Here is an 18950-nt window from a genome sequence, read left to right as displayed (position 1 = left end):
AGTTTCTTCAATACAAGAAAGTTTTTCAAAATCCCTCAGTCAGAAAGGATAGTGCACACGTGAATTACTGTTTTACCGCAGGGACAGAAACTGGCAGTACAAGCTCCTGTTTATCTTACATGATTCCCTGAATGAGCAAGTAACTGCTGAGAAGTTACATAGTTTTACAAACAATATTGTTTCATACCTATTTGATAACTGCAACTTTGCTGTAGGCAAAGCCTATAGTACACCTCTCATTTTCCCTCCATCACTCAAGCTCCCAGACCTTTCTCTTCATCAAAGTCTTATGTTTGGAGTTACATGAGCTGTTTGGAGATGGCGGAGTGAGAGAAATCCACTGATCCACAAAACTAAGAGGCTGATTCCACAGAAGTTGTCCCCTGTAATAGCAGCACTAGAGGGTTCCCAAAAGCCTTGTGCCACTATATAAAAGGGAACCCAAAAACCTGCTTAAGTGAATCCTCCCACTGCAATACAGAGGTCAAATGCAACATCATTATACTTGCAACTTCCATTGGCTTCAAAGTAGGTGAATGAAACCCTGTCCTGACAGAATTATACCTCCAGTCAGAGCTGAGAGCTCAGAGCCATGCCAAGTAGTTACAGAGGTAGCCATCTCCCTCACTGCAGCCCAGCTGGCTGGGCAAATTCTCTTCTTCCTAAAATAATCTCCTGCCAATTCACATGTAAGCAGGCTTTAAACAAACCCCCTCGTGTAGGCGCTGCTCAGATTCAGAGCGCCAGGCAATCGCTTCCCCAGCCAGCAGAACATCAGCGCTAGGCCGCTGAAATGAGTCACTCTGCTTGGCACAATTCCTTCCAACAGGAATGCAAAGCATCACTGCACTGAGTTATTTCCTTCTTCACACCAGCACGACTCTGCCTTGAGAAATCCATCCTAGGTTTCCACTGTGTTATTAAGTGAACAGTGGAAGCAATGAAACAGCACATGAACTTTTCAACCAGAGTCAGATGAGGGAATATGTTTTAGCTGCAGACACAATTATTCTCAACTATTGTATCTATTAAAACACCAGCACTCAAACCAAACCCCGTAGACACCACTAGGAAGGCATAGCCGTGATGTAGGACTATTGTTTCTGCAGACATTTGGGAGCACTGGAAGTTCAAGTTGTTTCAGCACACAGTAATCAGGAAAAGTTTTATTACATACTGCAATCTGTGACTGCTGTAGTCAAGTTATGGTTGCCTTCAATGCACCCCTGTCCCTCCCGATCAACTTTTGCAGCCCTTTAGCTACATAACATTGCCCCAGCCTCAACAGAGTCAAACAGCAAACCTGGCAAACTCTCCTTTTACACCTACAAAACACTTCTGCGTTCAGGAAAGAGACAGACAGAAGACAGAACATGCAGCAAGCAGAAGTACTGAACAGAAGACAGCACCCACAGGTGCCAAGAGTGGCATCCAAGAGCTCAGAGTACATTCACACATGCAAAGATCCATACAGGTCTGCTGATCTTTGTTAAGAAGATATAACACAAAAGACAATTACAGAATCATTAAGGAAAAAGACCTCTAAGATCATCAAGTCTGAGCATTAACCCAGCACCACTGTCTTAATCACTAAATCACACTCTCAAGTGCCACATCTACATGCCTTGTGAATCACGCAGTTTATGCCTAAACTACAGGCATAAACTGTAGTACAGGCACAGCCTCCTGAGACATTCACCTAGCAGAGTGGGACCCAGAGGTAGGTGGGACATTCTGACCCTACTGTAGCACACACACAAGCAGAAAAAAAAAGAGAGAACAAAGACCCTCTATGTATGTCATTTTTCTTCCACTTAAGTACATCATTTCAAACCTGCTGCTCCATGCTGAACTCTAAGTTTCTATCAAGCTGCTTGTGTTCTCTTTGCATTCCTTAGCAAGACAGACAGATGACTGATTGCTAAAACAGAAAGCAATTAAAAAGTCAGAAAGGCTGAAACCTACGCTACAGTAGATGCCATACAGATAACTACGTCCAATGCATACTAATTGCAGGAGTCAACATGAAAACTCATAAAAGAGCTATCTATAATTCATGCAGTCTGGCAAGAGAGTAGCTGTAAGTTACTCACTACAACTTACAGATGAATAAACTATATTAAACAAGACAGGGAGGAGGAAGATGCTCAGCAACTGCTCTTCCCTCTCTGCCTACTACCAGAAGGAAATCACATTTTTCCAAGACACTAGTATTCTGTTGTTGACAGGGTGAGGAAAAGGTGTCTTGCCCACAAAAAAAGAGAGAGATTCTTAACCTTTAATTGAGTCAATCCTGATCAGAACAAGTGTTTTACCTCTGCACCAGTATCCCTGCATCCTTCCACCCCATGGCTAGAAATTGCTTGTGCACACACAGTTGAAATCTCCTTCTCCCTCACACTGCCCTGGTGAGAAAGAGCACAGACAGGCTGTGCCCTGCTCTGCTCAAACACATTGCAAGCTGCAGATTCCCTCCCTGCGTGTCACGCTTCCATGCAAATCCCATCCGAAAAAGCAACATCAGACTTTACCAGCTGGGTTTCGACACAGTATGAAAAGACAGCCATTCGTTTTTCATTACTTTACGTGGGACTGTCTGAAACACCAGTCTCGCACTGAAGGAAAGGCACCCCACACATTCCACCTGAAAAAGAGGCAAGAGGTGTCCTCTTCCTCCACCCGGCAGCAGATGGGACCTGGAACACATGCTGTCACAAAAAAGGCAGCTGCAACACACACACCCCGAGGGAGGAGAGACTGGTCACCGAATTTAGAGGTGATTAAAAAAAACCCTTAGAAACTGCAGCATGGAGCTGTCTCCCAAACCAGTTACTGCACATCTGAGCTCTTTGCAAGAGTGCCAATTAAACCAAAAAAGCCAAGGACCAGCAAAGCACCAGCACAGACCCGGCATTTACATGTGAACTACAACAAAAACAAAACAAAAACAAACAAACAATAAAAAAACTCCAACAAACTAAACAACAGGTTGGCATAAAGTTCAAATAAATAATTACAAAACAGCAGTGTTTGCTGATGTCTTTTTAGAACTTACCTGTTAGACCCCTGCAGGTGCTGCCAACACCTAAAGATGCAGATGAAATCAGTAAATTAAATGAAGGAATAATCACTCAACATCAGTATACATGCAGAAGAGAATGCATCCACTGCTACAGCATGGATGGGTGGGTGTGAGGAGGGGGAAGGGAGACACTCTCGTGGCAGATGGCCAACTACCAGTTGCAGTCTTGCTCCACTGCCAGCATTATTTCCATAGTGCCAGACATAAAGGATCACTACCACTTACAGGTCAACAGGAAAAGCTGGACAATTCCATGGCTTGGAATTTTAAAAGCCAAAAGTCTGGATGGTCCTTTCTAAAAAAAGCCTTTAATTCAACCCCAACAGTTTAGGCTAAAGGCAAGAACTGCCAGGTGGGATTCCCTAGCCCAGATTTTGCAGGAGGACATGGACATCACTGCAGCGGGCAGGAGAGCTGCAAAATCTCTCCCTGGGCAGATATCCATGCTAACCCATCCTCCTGCACAGATACACTTCTAAAGAAGAACAGACTAATTATAACCACTTGATTCCTAGCAACAGAGTTCTCCTTTCATTCAAGTTAAGGAAGCTTCTTTCTGTTTTGTTTGAAAGAATGGAGGCCCAATGTTCACCGGCTTCCACAGTGTGGGCCCATGCATGAGCACTGCGACAGTAACCCAGGCACACTGAGGGTGTCAGAGGCGCTGAGGCAGGTCAGGCCCTTTCCACCACATTAGGCTTGAATCCAAAGCCACAGAGAGGCAATGCCAGCTTAAATTGCCGTGTTTAGACTTGGCTTCAGCTGTTGCACAAATAACTGGCAGTGCCAAACAATAACCATTTCACAATCAATGCCAGCTATGCCCAAGTACCTGGAACACGTGATGAACTGCCCTTATTTGTGCTCCAGTACTCAAGCTTGGAGAACTGCAGAGGTCAGCTCTGGCTGATCCCATCTCTGGGCAGCAGCCTCCTCATTTTGATCGAGCATTTACCCACTTCTAACAGTGCTTTTAAACAGCCCTAGAAAAATAAATTGCATCTATTTTCAAGGAGAAAAAAAAAATAAAAATCCAAGCTGAGACAGAAAGAACCAAGAGAATAATTTTTAAAAGCTCTCAGCCCACAAATCATCCTCCTTGTTTCCTCATCTCCAGAAGTGCTGCCTCCCCTCCCCCAGCTACATGCCTGAACAAGCAAGTTCGCTGTTGCAGATGTCAGGACAGGCTCCCTTTTCCAGCACAGCACAGAGCAGCCTTGGCTCTGGTTCTGCTTTTGCTTGCAGGAGGGCAGGGCTTCAACCACACAAGTCAAAGTAGTCACCGGAGTCGGAGCTTGCTAAGCAGGGTGGGAAAAATAAAGGCCTCTTATGTTAAAGCATACCCCAAAGCCCATATAAGCAGGTTTCCTGGAGGAAATCTGTGTTCCAGAGGAAATGACTAGATGCAGCATAAAGAGAATATATTAATGCACACAGTTAAACCCACCCCCACTACTCTGTGCCTAAGTTACTTGGCTCGGAGTCCTAACTCCACATTAGCAGCAACAGCAACTGAGAGCAGCCGAATCATTAATCATTCTTCCATTCAAAAGTTTCCAATCCAGAAGATGGACACAGAGCACAGGGCTCAGGATTAAGCCCTGCTATCCTCTAATGTGGAATAATTCCGTACAATGTATTCACACTTTAAATACACGTACACATTTGCAAAACCTGCCCCTTTTTAAATGGAGAGATCTGTCATTTTAGCAACGGGGTTGGGGGTAAAAATATATATAAGAAAATGAGAACATTGTCAGATCAAGTCAACAACATACCATAGGCACAGAGGACACTGCAATACAGCGGTTAGCAAAAAGCCACAGTATGTCAATAGATGAACGTTTACATGAATCTGTAAAAGCTGAGTTTTTTCTGAGGTGAAGAAACACCAAGACAGAGAACTGCAAGGAGGAAACCAACGTTCTTAAGAGCAAAACTCATTCAACTCCTTTGTCACTGGGAAAGTAAAGAGCAAGAAGACAACCCAATTATCATTAGTGAATGAAACCATCCAAGACCCTCAATTAGACTGAGGGGAAAATGCCACAAGAGTTCAGTGCTAATTGGAAATGCAAACATTTATCATCAGAGTAGTGCTTGCTCCTGTGTATAGCTCCATTGTGTTCACTGCAGCTAATGACAGTAGGAAGCCCAGTGCTCCACAGCATTTATGTAATGACTGGCGAAGCTGTCACATTCCCTTAATTGCTAGCCAGGATTTTCATACTGGCAGTAGTTTTCAATTAAATAAAATCACAAAGATTGGTTCCGTTTCATGTTGCTCTGTTAAGTTTTGGTTTTTCAAAGTTAGGGAAAGAAGGAGAATGAATAGTTCTCCAAAGACAGGATAAGCTCTGCAGCAAGTATGAGGTTTTTGTAGACGAACTGAATTTAGAGACAAGGAAAGCACCATCAAATACCCAGCACTGCAAGAGCTAATTTAGTATCAGTAAAGACAAGCAATTTGAGCACTGCACATAAATCTGCTTCAGGTTTGCAATGATTACTCCTTCAAGTGTGATACATTAAATGCTCTAAGAGCAGTTCACTTACAAGACGAAATGAAAAAGCCTAAGGTGGCTTAGGGTTTCTCCCCTAATTAAACTTTCACAGTAGAATCTTCTTCGCTGCAAGAACATCTGCTCTGTGTTTATAATTATATGTTATCTAGCAAAACTCCCTATTCTACCTGCTTTATGATTCCAGAACATACAGGAAGAACCATAGTGGGAGGGTCTCACATCCCTAGCTTCCTTACTTGTACCAAATGCACTGCAGAGCATTAACTAGTCCATTAAGAATCATCATCGTTTAATTTAATGAGCAGCAGTTTGTTTTTAGGAAGCACCATCAAGCCTTTTATCACATCATTTACTCAGATTCCAATCATACTTACTGTATGTCAGTAGAGAAAAGAGAGCTCTATAGGACTGGCACAAAGGAACTGCTGTTTCTGCAATATATTACAACTAAGTCTGCATTAGTGCTCAGTTAAATAAAGCCCATGAGCCAAGTGAACTATTTTTACTCCACTGAACAAAAGGAAATATAACAACATCACTTATTACAGTGGCAGGCCCATTTTAAGGCACTATGTAATTAGGAGTAGGAGTTAATTACAAGACTAGATATAGCAGGCAAGGTTTTCCTCAGCATCTTTGAGCAAGGCTTTTCTGGGGCATGGATCTTCTTACCCTCTGTTCTTGCTACAATGACCTAAGCAACTTTAAGTAGGACGCATGGATCTTCACTGCTACCTATTTAAAACTCGTTCTTTCTCAAGAAGCAGCAACACTGCAGCCATAAAACCCAACTCAGAGGAGACTGACTGAGCTCCCATTCACAGCCCTGTCAGCATCTGAAGCAAGTGACTTGCTTATTTCCATCCAATTCCCAGTGGACAAGCATCTACATCATACAATTAGCAACAATATGAACTGCAAATTCAGCAGAATTGGGATTTCACTGATGGATGGTTTGCCAGTATGCATGTTTTATTCATCTCAAGACTGCTTTGTCAGGTAGCTGTATGTCCTCTGTGTACTTAAAATGCTAAAAATCATTTTATGGTCATTATTGAGCAGACAAGAAGCTCTATAGACAATGTTGTACCTTTGCTAAGTGGTAGCCAAAACTCACCAGATTTCCAAAATGAAGACAACGACCAAAGACAGATGCTCTAGGAAATTGTATGAGTTAAGGCATTTTGTTCATTACAGTATTCCCTCCCACTACTCTAAGGCACCTTGCTCAAGTCCTACAGCTACTTCCTCCTAAAGTCACCAGCATAAGAATTAGCCTCCCTAGGAGAGCACAGCATGCAGGAAGTCCAGGTGCAGTTTTCTGACCACCCTTCCCTAATTTCAACAATGAAGATTCAAGGATGTTCACAGCACACTGTCACTGAGATATGGTACCTACCCACAACACTAGAGCTTCCTTAGTGTTCAGGCACACAAACCCAGCACCCACCTCAGGTCACCTGACCACACTCCCTCTCTCCCATCCAAGGCAAGGGAGTATAAAATGATACTTTAAATTCTGTAACTAGCACACCATAATTTCACCCCTCACCTTTACAGTAACAGCTCTGTTTGCTAAAAAACTCAAGATACAAACAGGGCAGTCCATTTTGGAAACGGCTATGTCACAGCTCTCAAGAACTCCCCGGTTTGGTCCCTGAGCACACCCAGGAGCAATGCATGGGGGTGCGCTTCCCAAATCAATTTTTTCCTCTTCACTTCATGCCATTTACACTTGTCTCATGTAAGTGCTGCCTTCCTCTTTACTAACAATAACATTCATACACACATTGTGGCACAACCTGCACTAACTCCACCTTTTGTTCTTACACTCCTTGCAGAGGAATCCAGTGAAGTAAAATACACTTGCTGTGGGAAAGGAGATCCTTCAAATCAATGCACAACAGAGCATGACCTGATGATGGCTTTAAGTGAACTGTCTCCTTTGCAAGTATGAGGTTGCATCTTCCACTGTTTCCAGTTGTTTCTTTTGGCCCAAGTTTTCATAGAATCATAGAAAAGGCTTGGGTGGGAAGGGACCTTAATAAAATTAACTAATTCCAGCCCCCCTGCTGTGTGCAGCAATTCCTCCCAGTAGATCAGGTTGCTTAGGGCCCCATTCAACTTTTTGTTCTTTTCCTGGTTATTCTTGTACTGCTGATATTTGCAGGTGCTGATTCACAGCCTCCCAACATACGCACGTTTGGCTGCTTTTATTTTTAAGAAAAGTCTCTTCTGGCTGGAAATAACTCTTGTTTTCCTGTGAACATTTGTCAATGTACATCTAGTTTGATCTGAGGATTCTACTTTGACAAAAGCTTCAAAGTTTTGTCAGTCTCTCTTGTTCTATTAAAATGTTATAAAACAGACATCTAAACTTGTGGCCTGCTACTTTGTAAGGTCCCTTATAGCTTTAAAAATAGAAATTGGATTTGAGCCTAGTATATATTCTTTAAACTTCCAACATGGTTTGGATTTACATTCCCCACAGGTGAAACTTCCCCAAATGGTTTCAATTCATAAAGTTAATTAAAAACCTGCAAAAAATTAATGCTTTATTTCTGACAAAATTTAACCAAGATATCTTAAATGGAAGTAGCCAAATCCCAAATAATGACTTTTTTTAATCGGCTCTCAAAAAGTAGTCCTAAGAAAATAAGCCCATAATTCTGTCATTTTAGTATCTTATGTTGCCAGCAGACAGCTTCCATTTTAGATCTGAGATGATGTATTGTCTCCAACCCCTGCTCCACTGGCTCCTAATCCTTTTCTTCCCCACAGAGCATCAGTACTCTACAGGGTATTTCCCTGGAGATTCGTTAACTGCTTCTTCCTCAAAGGCTGAGATTATTGGCATTTTTCTCAGACACATTTCTAGCCATTTAAAAGACCTGTCAGGACAGAGAAATAAATACATACCAAAAAATAACAATTCATCATTCTCTCTGTCAAGACATCACAGGTAAAGGGAAGACCTAAGTTTTGGCTGATGCCTTTAAAGACCATTTTCTATCTTGCATGCCTGTAAATCATTTACATAGCATTCCACACCCTCTTTTAATGCCAGTATCCTAAGGGAGAGGGTGGATTAGAATATTGGTATCTTTAATTTAGGAGGCAATTAGACCAACAATAACAAACCAGAGCTGTATGTATGCTCAAAACAATCTAGTTAAAATTCTATTTTAATTAAAAATCAGTCAAATAACCCCATTATGCCCAGAATTGCTTTAGGCATGGTTCCAATCTAGCACATCTTTTTATTTAGTATTTTAGTTCCACACAAAGAAAGTGATTGAAATAACACTGTAGACTACCAGAATGGTCCTTTCTGTACAGCAAGTTCCTCTTCCAGTTAGAGAGCTTGGGAAGATACAGAAATAAATGTTCCAGTGTCAGTCAGCCACTTGGTAAGCCACTTAATAACAGAAACAAAAAGAAACCTGCTAAAATAAAAGCAGCCTACATCTCAGGCAGAGTAAAGGGATTCTCCACCTCTGCTCTATTCTGGTGAGACCCGACCTGGAGTGCTGCATCCAGCTCTGGGGACCTCAGTGTAAGAAGGATGTGGACCTAAACATAGTTATCCTCAAGTGACAAAGTACTAAAAAGAAAAGCAGTTGTAGAAAGTTAGAAAGCACAACAGACAGCTCTAAATTAATATAATTTGGTATTGCACATTGCCCACTTACTTCTGTAAGTATTCATACACTGGATCTTGTTTCTATTAACTGGAATTATATTAAATTATCAAATAAATAAACCTATTCCCCAGAGACATATAAACAAGGTTGTTGCCCAGATCCGTGTTGCCCTCATGCACATCAACCACTACCACTCCCAATACTGAAATATACTAGGAAATTAAACGAGAAAAGAAAATGAAGACATTTCTTGAGGCCATTTTCTCTTCCAAGACACTTGTGGGAGGAAGGGCCCAGTACCTTAGCAAAGGTTAGCCTCACCAATTCCCTCCAGGCTTGTACTGAAGAAAGAAGAGATTCAAGGTCTTGCCGTTCCAGAAATAGAAACCCTCCTTTACAGACATTTTATTCTACCAGGTCAATACACAGAAGACAGTGGTGGGTCCCCAGACATCATCTTCACCACTCCCTATCCTGCTGAGCCTTCCAGTCTGCTAAACTCAACCTTCCAATGCCTCTGGCTTCTTGGGAAGTAGAGAAGCTCCTGAACCACCTGGACTATTGTCACATTATTTATTTTTAGCATTTGAGCATAGAAGTCCAAGGAACTGGTGGGTAGAACCAGATTTTGCTCATCTTGCTGTTTTGTACTAAGACTAAACTTCATCTGTGAAGCTCTCTTGCCTCTCTGAGTATCATTGGGAAATAAGGTAGGATGGTTTTGGGGTGATGAATGTGTACATGATTACGAAGAACTGGGAAGATATTCCTTATTACAGGCTTTCCACAGCCTTAACCTTTGAGAAAGTCTGCTTGAAGAAACAAAAGTGCACTTCTTGCTGCCAGGACAGGGGGATAGACCCAGAGCAGCCTCCATGAATGTGTAACAGTGGTGGGCAAGTGACCTTTACACTCCAAAACAAAAATCATTACAAAGCAGTGAGGTCTTAGATTTGACAAATTTTTCCAGGACAGTCAGGAAGCCAGAGCAACTTGGCTCTGCATGCCTGCATGATTAAACACAGCCATCCAACACCATGCCGGAGTCCTGCAGGATCAGGATCACCGCCGGGCTGCAGCCTGGCAGTCACTAGAGCCAAAGCCCATCCCACCTACACACACCAACACCAATTCCAGAGCGGAATACTGCAGCATGAGTCCACAGGACCATAAGGCAAGAGCACCTCTGAAGACAGAATCAGGCAGCCATGTGAGTAGCAAGCTGACAGAAGAGGTAATATTTGCTTTGAACCTTTTCTGTGTCATTAGTGCTTGTGCTAATTACGATAACCAACAGCCGCAGTCACTCTGATGGGAGGGCTGAACAGAAGTGACACAGCTGTCAACTCCATTCAAAGAACTAAATCCTTAAAAGTCCATCATTTTGGGGACAGAACAGAATCCATACAGCAAGATGCACAGGATTGCAGCTTTTTTAGGGCAGAAAGCTTCAGAGAGCAAGTACAGCTGACGTAGATGTTAAAAAGCGCGTTTGCCTGTTTCTCAGGGGGATTTAAACAGCAGGTGAGTGGGGCTGGTCTGTGGGACATGACCCTTTTTTATTTCAGCTATTTAGATGCAAATTGTCCCCCCTCCCTCCCCCTCTCAACACCATCTGTTAGCCCAGAGGTTTAGACTGTGCCTAGGATGTAGTTTTCGGGGGAGGGAGATATAGATAAAGCACTGAGAGAATTTTAGTTAATGCCTCTATTTCTTCTAGGGCACAGTTTTGGAGAGAAAAAGAAAAATCACTTTTCAGTACTATAAAAGTAGGATTTTTCTCTCATTCTACTGCACTTTTTTTACTGACCCCATGGATTTCCTACCCTAGAAAGCATTCCTTGTCCAGCTTTTGGCCAACAAGCCACATTATATAGTGACGTTTATAGCAGGTTGCTATGGTGTTAGCCAAGGGCATGAGCTGGTATTGCATGAAGTATCAGAGATTCAAGGAATTAAAGTCCTAAATAATAATAATGAAGTCCTTTACTACAAGGCACAGTATTTAATGTTTCTTTTAGTGCTAGTGAAGCTGCCTCATCTCTGTCTAACTTTCCCAAGTGAACAGCAATGTACTTTCAAGAACTGTTGAGAGATTTGATTCATTAAACACTTCACACAAGGCTCTCGATTCTTCATAAAGGAAAGATTATAGGTGACAGCAGAGTCCACTTTCAGTAAGCTCAAAGATGATACAGTATTGGGATTGGTGGCTGACAGACCAGGTGGGTGTGCTGCCACTCAGAGGGATGTGGACAGTCTGGAGAAATGGGCCAACACCAACCTTTGCAGTTCAACAAAGGAAGATGCAAAGCCCTGCTGCTCAGGAGCACAGACTGGGAGCCAACGGGCAGAAAGGAAGCAGAAAAAGCAGAGAAAGACCTGAGATCCCTGGTGGACATCAAGTTGACCATGAGCCTCTAAAGCACCTTTGTAGCAAACAGGGTCAACAGCATCTGGGCTGCAATGGAAAAACAACTGCCAGGAAGTCAAGGGAGGGGATCCTTCCCCTCTGCTCAAGGTTGGTGAGACAGATCTGGAGTGCTGGGACAAGTGCTTCCTTCCTCTGTACAACAGAGACAGGGACATACCAGTGCAAGTCTAGCAAAGGCCCCCAAAGATGATTAAGGGACCAGAGTATCTGGTATATGAGGAGAGGCTGAAGGAGCTGGGACTCTTCAGCCTGCAGAAGAAGTAGCTCAGAGGGGAACTTATCAATGTGCATAAATACCTGATGGAGCTGTAAAGAAGATGGAACCAGGCTCCTCTTGGTGGTATCCAGCAACAGGACAAGAGTCAATGGGCACAAACTGAAATACAGGAAATTCCATTTAAATGTAAGAACATACCCCACAACAAAACTCCACTTTTTTTTCTGGATGGGGATGAGGGGAGATGGACACAAAACCACAGAACCCAGAAAAACCACAGATTTCTCAGAAAAATAATGGGAATTTTCATCCTTGGGCATGCTCAAAACCCTGCTGGATGTTCCCCTGAGAAAACTGTTTCAGTTGCCACTACTTTAGGTGGGGAATTGGACTAGACTATCCACAGAGGTTCCTGCCAACCTGCAATTCTGCAACTACAAGCCACACAAATTGACAGGGAGGCTTTAGAAGAGAGATACACACATCATTCAAACTACTTGTCTGAAGCACATGTCTTTACTCCTCAGTATCCAAGGCCCTAGTTTGGCAATGAAGACAAATTTAAAGAGGTTGTGACAACCTTGAGCAGAAAATCAGCAGAAGAGTTGGGATCAGTATCACAACACCCTCATTATGTGGAGGACTGTGGAGTACAGTCCCAGTACTTGGGAGATGCCAGCTCTTGTCCCAGTTCTCACAGACCTCATTTGGGATCTTGGAGGCACAAGAGGGGGAGAAAATACTTCTTGTCTGCTCTGCCCTCCTCCCATCAGTCAGTCATCTCTTTAAAGAAACGGCAATTCAGGTAGTTACAGAGCACACAGCATGAGAAGAATCCCTTCCAGGTGCTTCTGCAACTTCAGTTAGCACAAGAAACACATTCTCAGCAAGGAAAAAAAAATGAAAAAGAAAAGAAAAATAGAGCTGTGTATGCAATCCTGATGGGAAACTCAGAGGTAAAGGGGAACATGGAAGAATTTGAAAACCCTTCTTCCCCCTTGAAGTCCCAGAGATGGGACAGAAGTGCCCTCCTGAGCTTGAAGCATGAATAGGCAGCAACCACCTAAGGGGAAATGGAGAAGGAAAACAATACAGTGTGGGCTTCAGAGCCTCAGCTGCACCTGAGCAAGTTCTTGGGGCACCCTTGCATAATACTTTAGGCTGACACCAAGCTGGGTTCAGTCAGGCTTTAGTGATGATGCTCCACTGAGACGAAGGAAAGAAGCTCTTCAGCTGGAAAGACCTTCTGCCAGACAAGGTTTGCACAGCAACATTTTCTGAAGGGATTTGGGCCTTTTTCTTTTCTTACTGTTGGGATATTGTTTGATTTTCTTAAGTGTTGCCAACACAAACACAACATCTTCCCTCTTTCTTGCACAGAAAGAAGAAGCCAGAACAACAAATTATCTCAATTACTTGGTGACAGTCAGGAACTTCAGGTACCTACTTTCAGACAATTAACTTCTAAAATACATTTAATTCAATTTTGGTGGAAATCAATATACTGGAAAAAGTTGCAGGCATTTCATAGAAACATTCTCCTAAAAAAAAAAAAAAAGTCAGTTATCTGAGCAAACAGCATTTCAATAAATTTGTGCTGATACTTTGAAAGAATTTAAAGTTTTCATTTTAAAATTCATGGGATTATATTTCCTCCATTTATGAAAAGTAGGGTTTTCAGAACATCAGTATTTCCTCTACAGAATGAGTATCTTCTTCATGCACTGCCTCTAAATCACCAGCTAATTTCTGTTTCCAGATCTCTGGCATTTCACCAGCACTACCAAGAATCTAAAGAACAGTTACTGGAAATGTTTTTGGTTAACCAACTTCTTGTTCACGAATCTCAGCACACGTACAAACTTTAGGAGCTGCAATCCTGCAGTTTGATCTCTAATACAAGGTACAGCATCAAGTCTCAGTCTCCTTGACTTTTAAAAGACAGAAAGGTCATCTGTGATAGCTGAGGGGTACTTGGCCTTAATGCCAGCAAGCCACCCACTGAAAACAGTGGGAGTTTAGCCCAAATTAGGATTTCAGGATTTATCCCTGTAACACCTCCCACACAGGACTACCTGACAGCTTCTGAAAACTGGCAAAATGTGAGGGACATGCCATCATCATCCCAGATGAGGTTTCCAAGGGTGTGTTTTGTAACAATTGAATTCAACCAACACCAGTCTGCATATGCACATATTCTTGCAGCTCCAAGGGGGTTTAGCATGCTGATTTCAAAAGCACAATGGCTAAAAACACCTCTCTGATACCGACTCAGTGCCAAACAAACCACACTTTTAAAAGAGAAAAAAAAAAACCAAACCAAAACCACAAAACCAAAGCAGTGGCATCCAGGATATCACTTAACTTGTGCAATAATACCCCATCTTCAGATGCTTTTCTAGAACTTCTTTCCAGCACCCCCACCCAAATCCTCATCTTTTCCCACCCATTACCTCCAGAACTGCTCTAAAATAGCTACTGCCATCCGCAGCTCAGCCTAGGACAAGGTGGATGGGTTTACAGCCCGGAGGCACTGAGGTCTGAGAGGCAAATTTCTGCCCACACAGCGACTTCAAACCCAAATCTAATGGCATTGATGCTCAGGAAACCAGTTTACCACTGGCTGATGATCTTTCAAATCCCTGTCCCACTCTTAACTAAGCAAATATTGCCCAGGTAAGTATGTGCCAGAGCTGAGCATTTCCCCTGAGGGAAACATGTCTATGAGCCCTGTTCAACCCAACCTGGCCTCGAGCCTGTGGGAAGCTGAGTAACAACCAGCTCACATATTCAAGGGGCCAAAGGCTTCGTACAGCATCGCTTCTCTGAATGGGGGACCTGGGTCCTGCCCAAACTGAAGCCACTGGCTTTACAGACAACAGCATAAGGTCTGTAGCATCTAATTCTTAGAAAGATCCTTCATCTGGATGCCTGGAGGCAGCAGGGGTTTGCACAAGACAGGGTCAACACCTATGGTGCAAGTCAGATTGTATCGGTGTAAATAATCAGTGCAGCAAGTGAGATACAATAGGTAAGATGAGCAGCCTCTTTAGGTACCACAGCAGCTCCCTGACAACATCCAACAGAAAATAACCCAAACAAATGATAAAAAAAACTTTAAAAGACGGTCAAGGACAGTGGGTATTTGAGAGACTGAATCATGACTTACTTTGGAGCAAGAGCACAGTTAAGCAGACACACTGCTGAAGAGACAAGAGAGGTTCCACTCTAAAAGCAGCAGTTAGTTATCAAATGACAGAAGACTTCCACAGGTTGTTTGGTATGCTTGAATTTTCCCGTGAAACTAGTAATTTTTAAGAGGATCCAAATGCAGGAGAAGGAAAGAAGCCTGACTCAAAGAAAAAAAAAAAAAAACACCAAACCAAATAGCAAAAAAAAAAATCCCATAGCTGTCTTGTATGTTATGTTATGACATATATTCTCTAGACAGGAAATCTTTGGAGCAGCAAAAGCCTCTCTGCCGTTCACTCCACAAACCCTTGATATCATAATCACATTTTAAAAATATTGCCTTCTTGAACAATGCAGATTAAAAGGCGTAAGTAATTCTCTGACATGCTATCAAAAACCACACACCAGCATGAAACAGCATTTTATTGCATGCAAGGCCATTAAACTATTACTTACAGTGCAATAAATAGTATATTCACACATATACCACTGTCACTGCTGAGCAGAAAACCTAGGGAATTCCTCATCCCTGGCCCCTGGGGTTTGAGTGAGAGAAGTTGAATTGCTCCTGCTTGGAGCAGGGTTTTGTCTTGCAGAAACACCGCAGTATCTCAGCTAGCACAGCAATTGTCCCATAATTATCATGCACACTTTACAGTCAGTGAGACAAAAGGGACCTTTCACTTCAAAAGTAATTTTTAAGGCAAAAACAGAGGAAAGCTTTTCAAATTATGCCTGTGAAAGGACAAGGAGAAGAGATTGTGTATTTATATGGGTCAGTAAAGCATTCAGCAAACAACTGCGGCAGGGGATGGTCATGGGAGACCAGGGCTCATTTGCCACACCAGAAGTGGGTTTATTTCCACAGAGCTAAGGCGCTTGTCAACCACTAAGACACAGCCCCAAACAAGAACGCAGCCTGACAAGACAGAACAAGACACCCAGCTGGCTCCACAGTCTAGACAAAAACTTGCTTCTCTGAAGCTTTTATATTTTCCCTTCCTCTTCCAGAGTTAAAATTGGAATGGTATCAGTTCCTTTCCCAAATGGAAAGCCCTCTGAGAGCAAACCAGATTTTGAAGCTTTCCAGCAACTACACAGATCAGGCCACCAGAGCTTGCTGCTTACGTGTCTGTGTTCAGGGCATCCGCAGGGTAGTCTTGGGATCAGAGCAGAGCTACAGTTGGATGCTCTCCAGAGGTATTTTAGGAGAACAGAATCAAATTGCCACACAAATATAATTGCCAAGTTTCCGTCTACTGTTTCAGCAATTTGCTTGACACGTTTAATTTCAGAGGAGAGAGTGGTAGGGTAATATCTTGGTTTTATTAATATGTCTAAATTCCCTAACACGGCATTCATATCTTTGGTATGGTGCAGGATTCTTCCAAGTTCTGCTTTTGATAACAAAAAGAATTACAAATTCTTCATGCCGCCTGGAAAAAATACTTGGATAGACTGAGGTTAGGGTAGTCAGTGAGAAAGGTGCAAAGCAATATCCTTAAATTACCTATTCCCCTCAAAATCTACAAATCTAGAGCAGAGAATTTTGCTCCTCTGCTTTCCCTTTAGAAGTCCATTCAGAAAGCCAACCTTCAAGACACCTGTATGAGAAGTGTTGGTCACTTCTTTACCTGATGCTTTCAATTCTTGTGGCCCACACAGACCTAACTCATCTGGGAAAAAAGATTTCTCTGCCTTCTACCCCACAGTATTTAAGAGAGTTCAAATTCTGGGCCCTTTTGAAAAGGCTGTCCAAGATCAGCATGTTTTTGTGCTCCCAACACCAACTCATTATCCATCCAGCTCTTGCACATTTCACCTCTCCATTTCCAAGCTTACAGACATCTCACAGCATCCCAGAGAATACACTGAGATCATCTGAATGTATCAATATGCATTTGGATCATCTGTTAAACCCACAAGGCATCCACTGCCAAAAGATCCATAAAGAGTGGAGAGTCTGTGACTTCTTCTTCACCATTTCTTGTTAAAAATATTTCAGTCCCAATTCCCATAGAACCAGGATGTCACCTAAAGAGGACTGTTTGCCTTCAGAGCTACATGAGAATTCAGGTTTTCAAGTAAAACTGAGCTATCAAAAAATCAAGTTGCTTATACATGTAGTTTCCATTATAGAGCAGATAGACTCTGCACATATGAACGGTGCTTTTCCAAGATTTCACAGCAAAGAACTGAGTAAAGTTTTAATCTAGAAAGTGACAAGAGGATTAAAGAGATTACAGACCTCTAAACGAATTACAAGAGCCATGTCATTCTGTAACACTGTTCACAAGAATTGAGCTCTACCTTCAGAAGCCTGTCATTTGGATTATTAAGTTTTTAAACATGAAAGGGCTGTATCCCAACACTGACTTTCAAGCCTAAAAGCGTTTTGATCTGAAGACGGTTGACCATAGCAAAAACATCAAGCTAAAGAGTGTAGGAAGTGGCTTCAGACCTTTTGAGCAGGTATATGATTTCAAGCACCAGTTTGATGATTAGGTTGAGCATCCACAGGCACAGGAAGCACCAACTCTAAGTCAAAGGAAGGACAAGTCCCAGCTGACAGTCACATAGAGGCAACAAAAATCCATTTTTTTCTCTCCAGCTTTCTGAAGTTCTCTCCTTTCTTGAATCCTTGGAGAAGGACATTTTTCTGCTCTATTCCACTTTCCATGGGATTCCATATAAGTAGAAATTCCACCTTTCCTGTTACTTTTTGGCACAGGAAAACAGTTACTTTTCTTCACACAGGAAGATAGATTTTAAAGAGAGCTTGAGCTTGTAAAAACTGTACCATCCTACTCCACAAGTGAGACAAAGTGCTCCAAAGTCATATTCTGTATAATAACAGAAATTAAGATTTTACCAGTTTCCTCAGAGCTCTGCAGAGCCTATGAAAAATCATTTAAGTTTTCAAGTCACAAATACCACTGACCCCATCAGCCTCACAGACTCAAGAGTGGTTTTATGAAGAGTGGGTCACACTTCTGCAGGCAATCTCCAAGCCCTGAGCAAGAACAGTGCTGGCCAGAGCTGTGACAATGCTGAAGTGACAGGCAGCACTTGAGCACAATCTGGCCAACAGTTACTGCTTACAGACGCCATGAGAACTCCACTAGAGATATTAGAGGAAATATTTTTGCAGAAATCCACTCGCAGGCACAAAGGCGGAAAAAGAAATGGCACAAAGCTCTCAAGCATGACTTTGCTTGCTCTTGTAGGAATGACAGAAACCCACAGCAGCACAGACTTCAGCCTAAGCATGAGCCACTCATGAACATTGTGGTCTTTCAGTACCCAAATATTGCCTACAAGAAATCTGGAGGGGATCCATTTACAAGGGCATGTAGTGATAAGACAAGAGGAAAAGGCTTCCAACTGACAGAAGGCAGGTTTAGATTTGATATGAGGAAGAAATTTTCTACTGTGAAAGTGGTGAGGCACTGGTACAGGTTGCCCAGAGAGGCTGTGGATGCCCCGTCCCCTGGGAGTGTTCAAGGGCAGGTTGGACGAAGCTTTGAGCAACCTGATCTAGTGGAAGGTGTCCCTGCCCATGGCAGGGGGCTGGAATGAGGTGATCTTTAAGGTCCCTTCCCACCCAAGCCATTCTAGGATAGATACCCTGGCTCCAGGCAGCTTGACATGGTTAAGCCATGACACTGCCCATGCTCCAAAACCACCTCCAATGGCAGTGAAGACTGAGCTACAGAGACGAGCACAAAGCCAGGTGACAAAAATTTCAACATGATAACACAGTTTCAACAGACATTCAAGCACAGCCCCAGTTTCCTCTAAAAATGAAAGGCTTCAGTGAGATAACTCAAGCAATTAAACCTACACAAAAGCCTTG

General features: G+C 42.7%; 1 protein-coding gene across 9 annotated transcripts in view; it reads right to left on the bottom strand.

Moving 5' to 3' along the window:
• Positions 1-18950, bottom strand: part of PAK1 (p21 (RAC1) activated kinase 1) — a 75579-nt gene that overhangs the window by 36254 nt on the left and 20375 nt on the right. For 2 of the 9 annotated variants that reach the window (XM_042024196.1, XM_042024194.1), the window contains exon 2: positions 11983-12061. The exons of 5 other annotated variants lie outside the window; for them this stretch is intronic. The gene's annotated coding sequence lies outside the window, so the exon portion shown is untranslated. Of the gene's footprint in view, positions 1-3055; positions 3538-11982; positions 12062-18950 lie in introns of those variants that run through there. 2 more of the 9 variants (XM_042024197.1, XM_042024193.1) reach the window with 2 other exon arrangements.

This window comes from Corvus kubaryi, unplaced genomic scaffold, assembly GCF_017639235.1.
Source record: "Corvus kubaryi isolate FWS band 111438036 unplaced genomic scaffold, C.kubaryi_AGA036_p1.0 37260, whole genome shotgun sequence".
In the NCBI taxonomy this organism is placed as follows: domain Eukaryota; kingdom Metazoa; phylum Chordata; class Aves; order Passeriformes; family Corvidae; genus Corvus; species Corvus kubaryi.
Note: the sequence above shows the minus strand (reverse complement) of the source record. Positions and strands in the feature narration are given on the sequence as shown.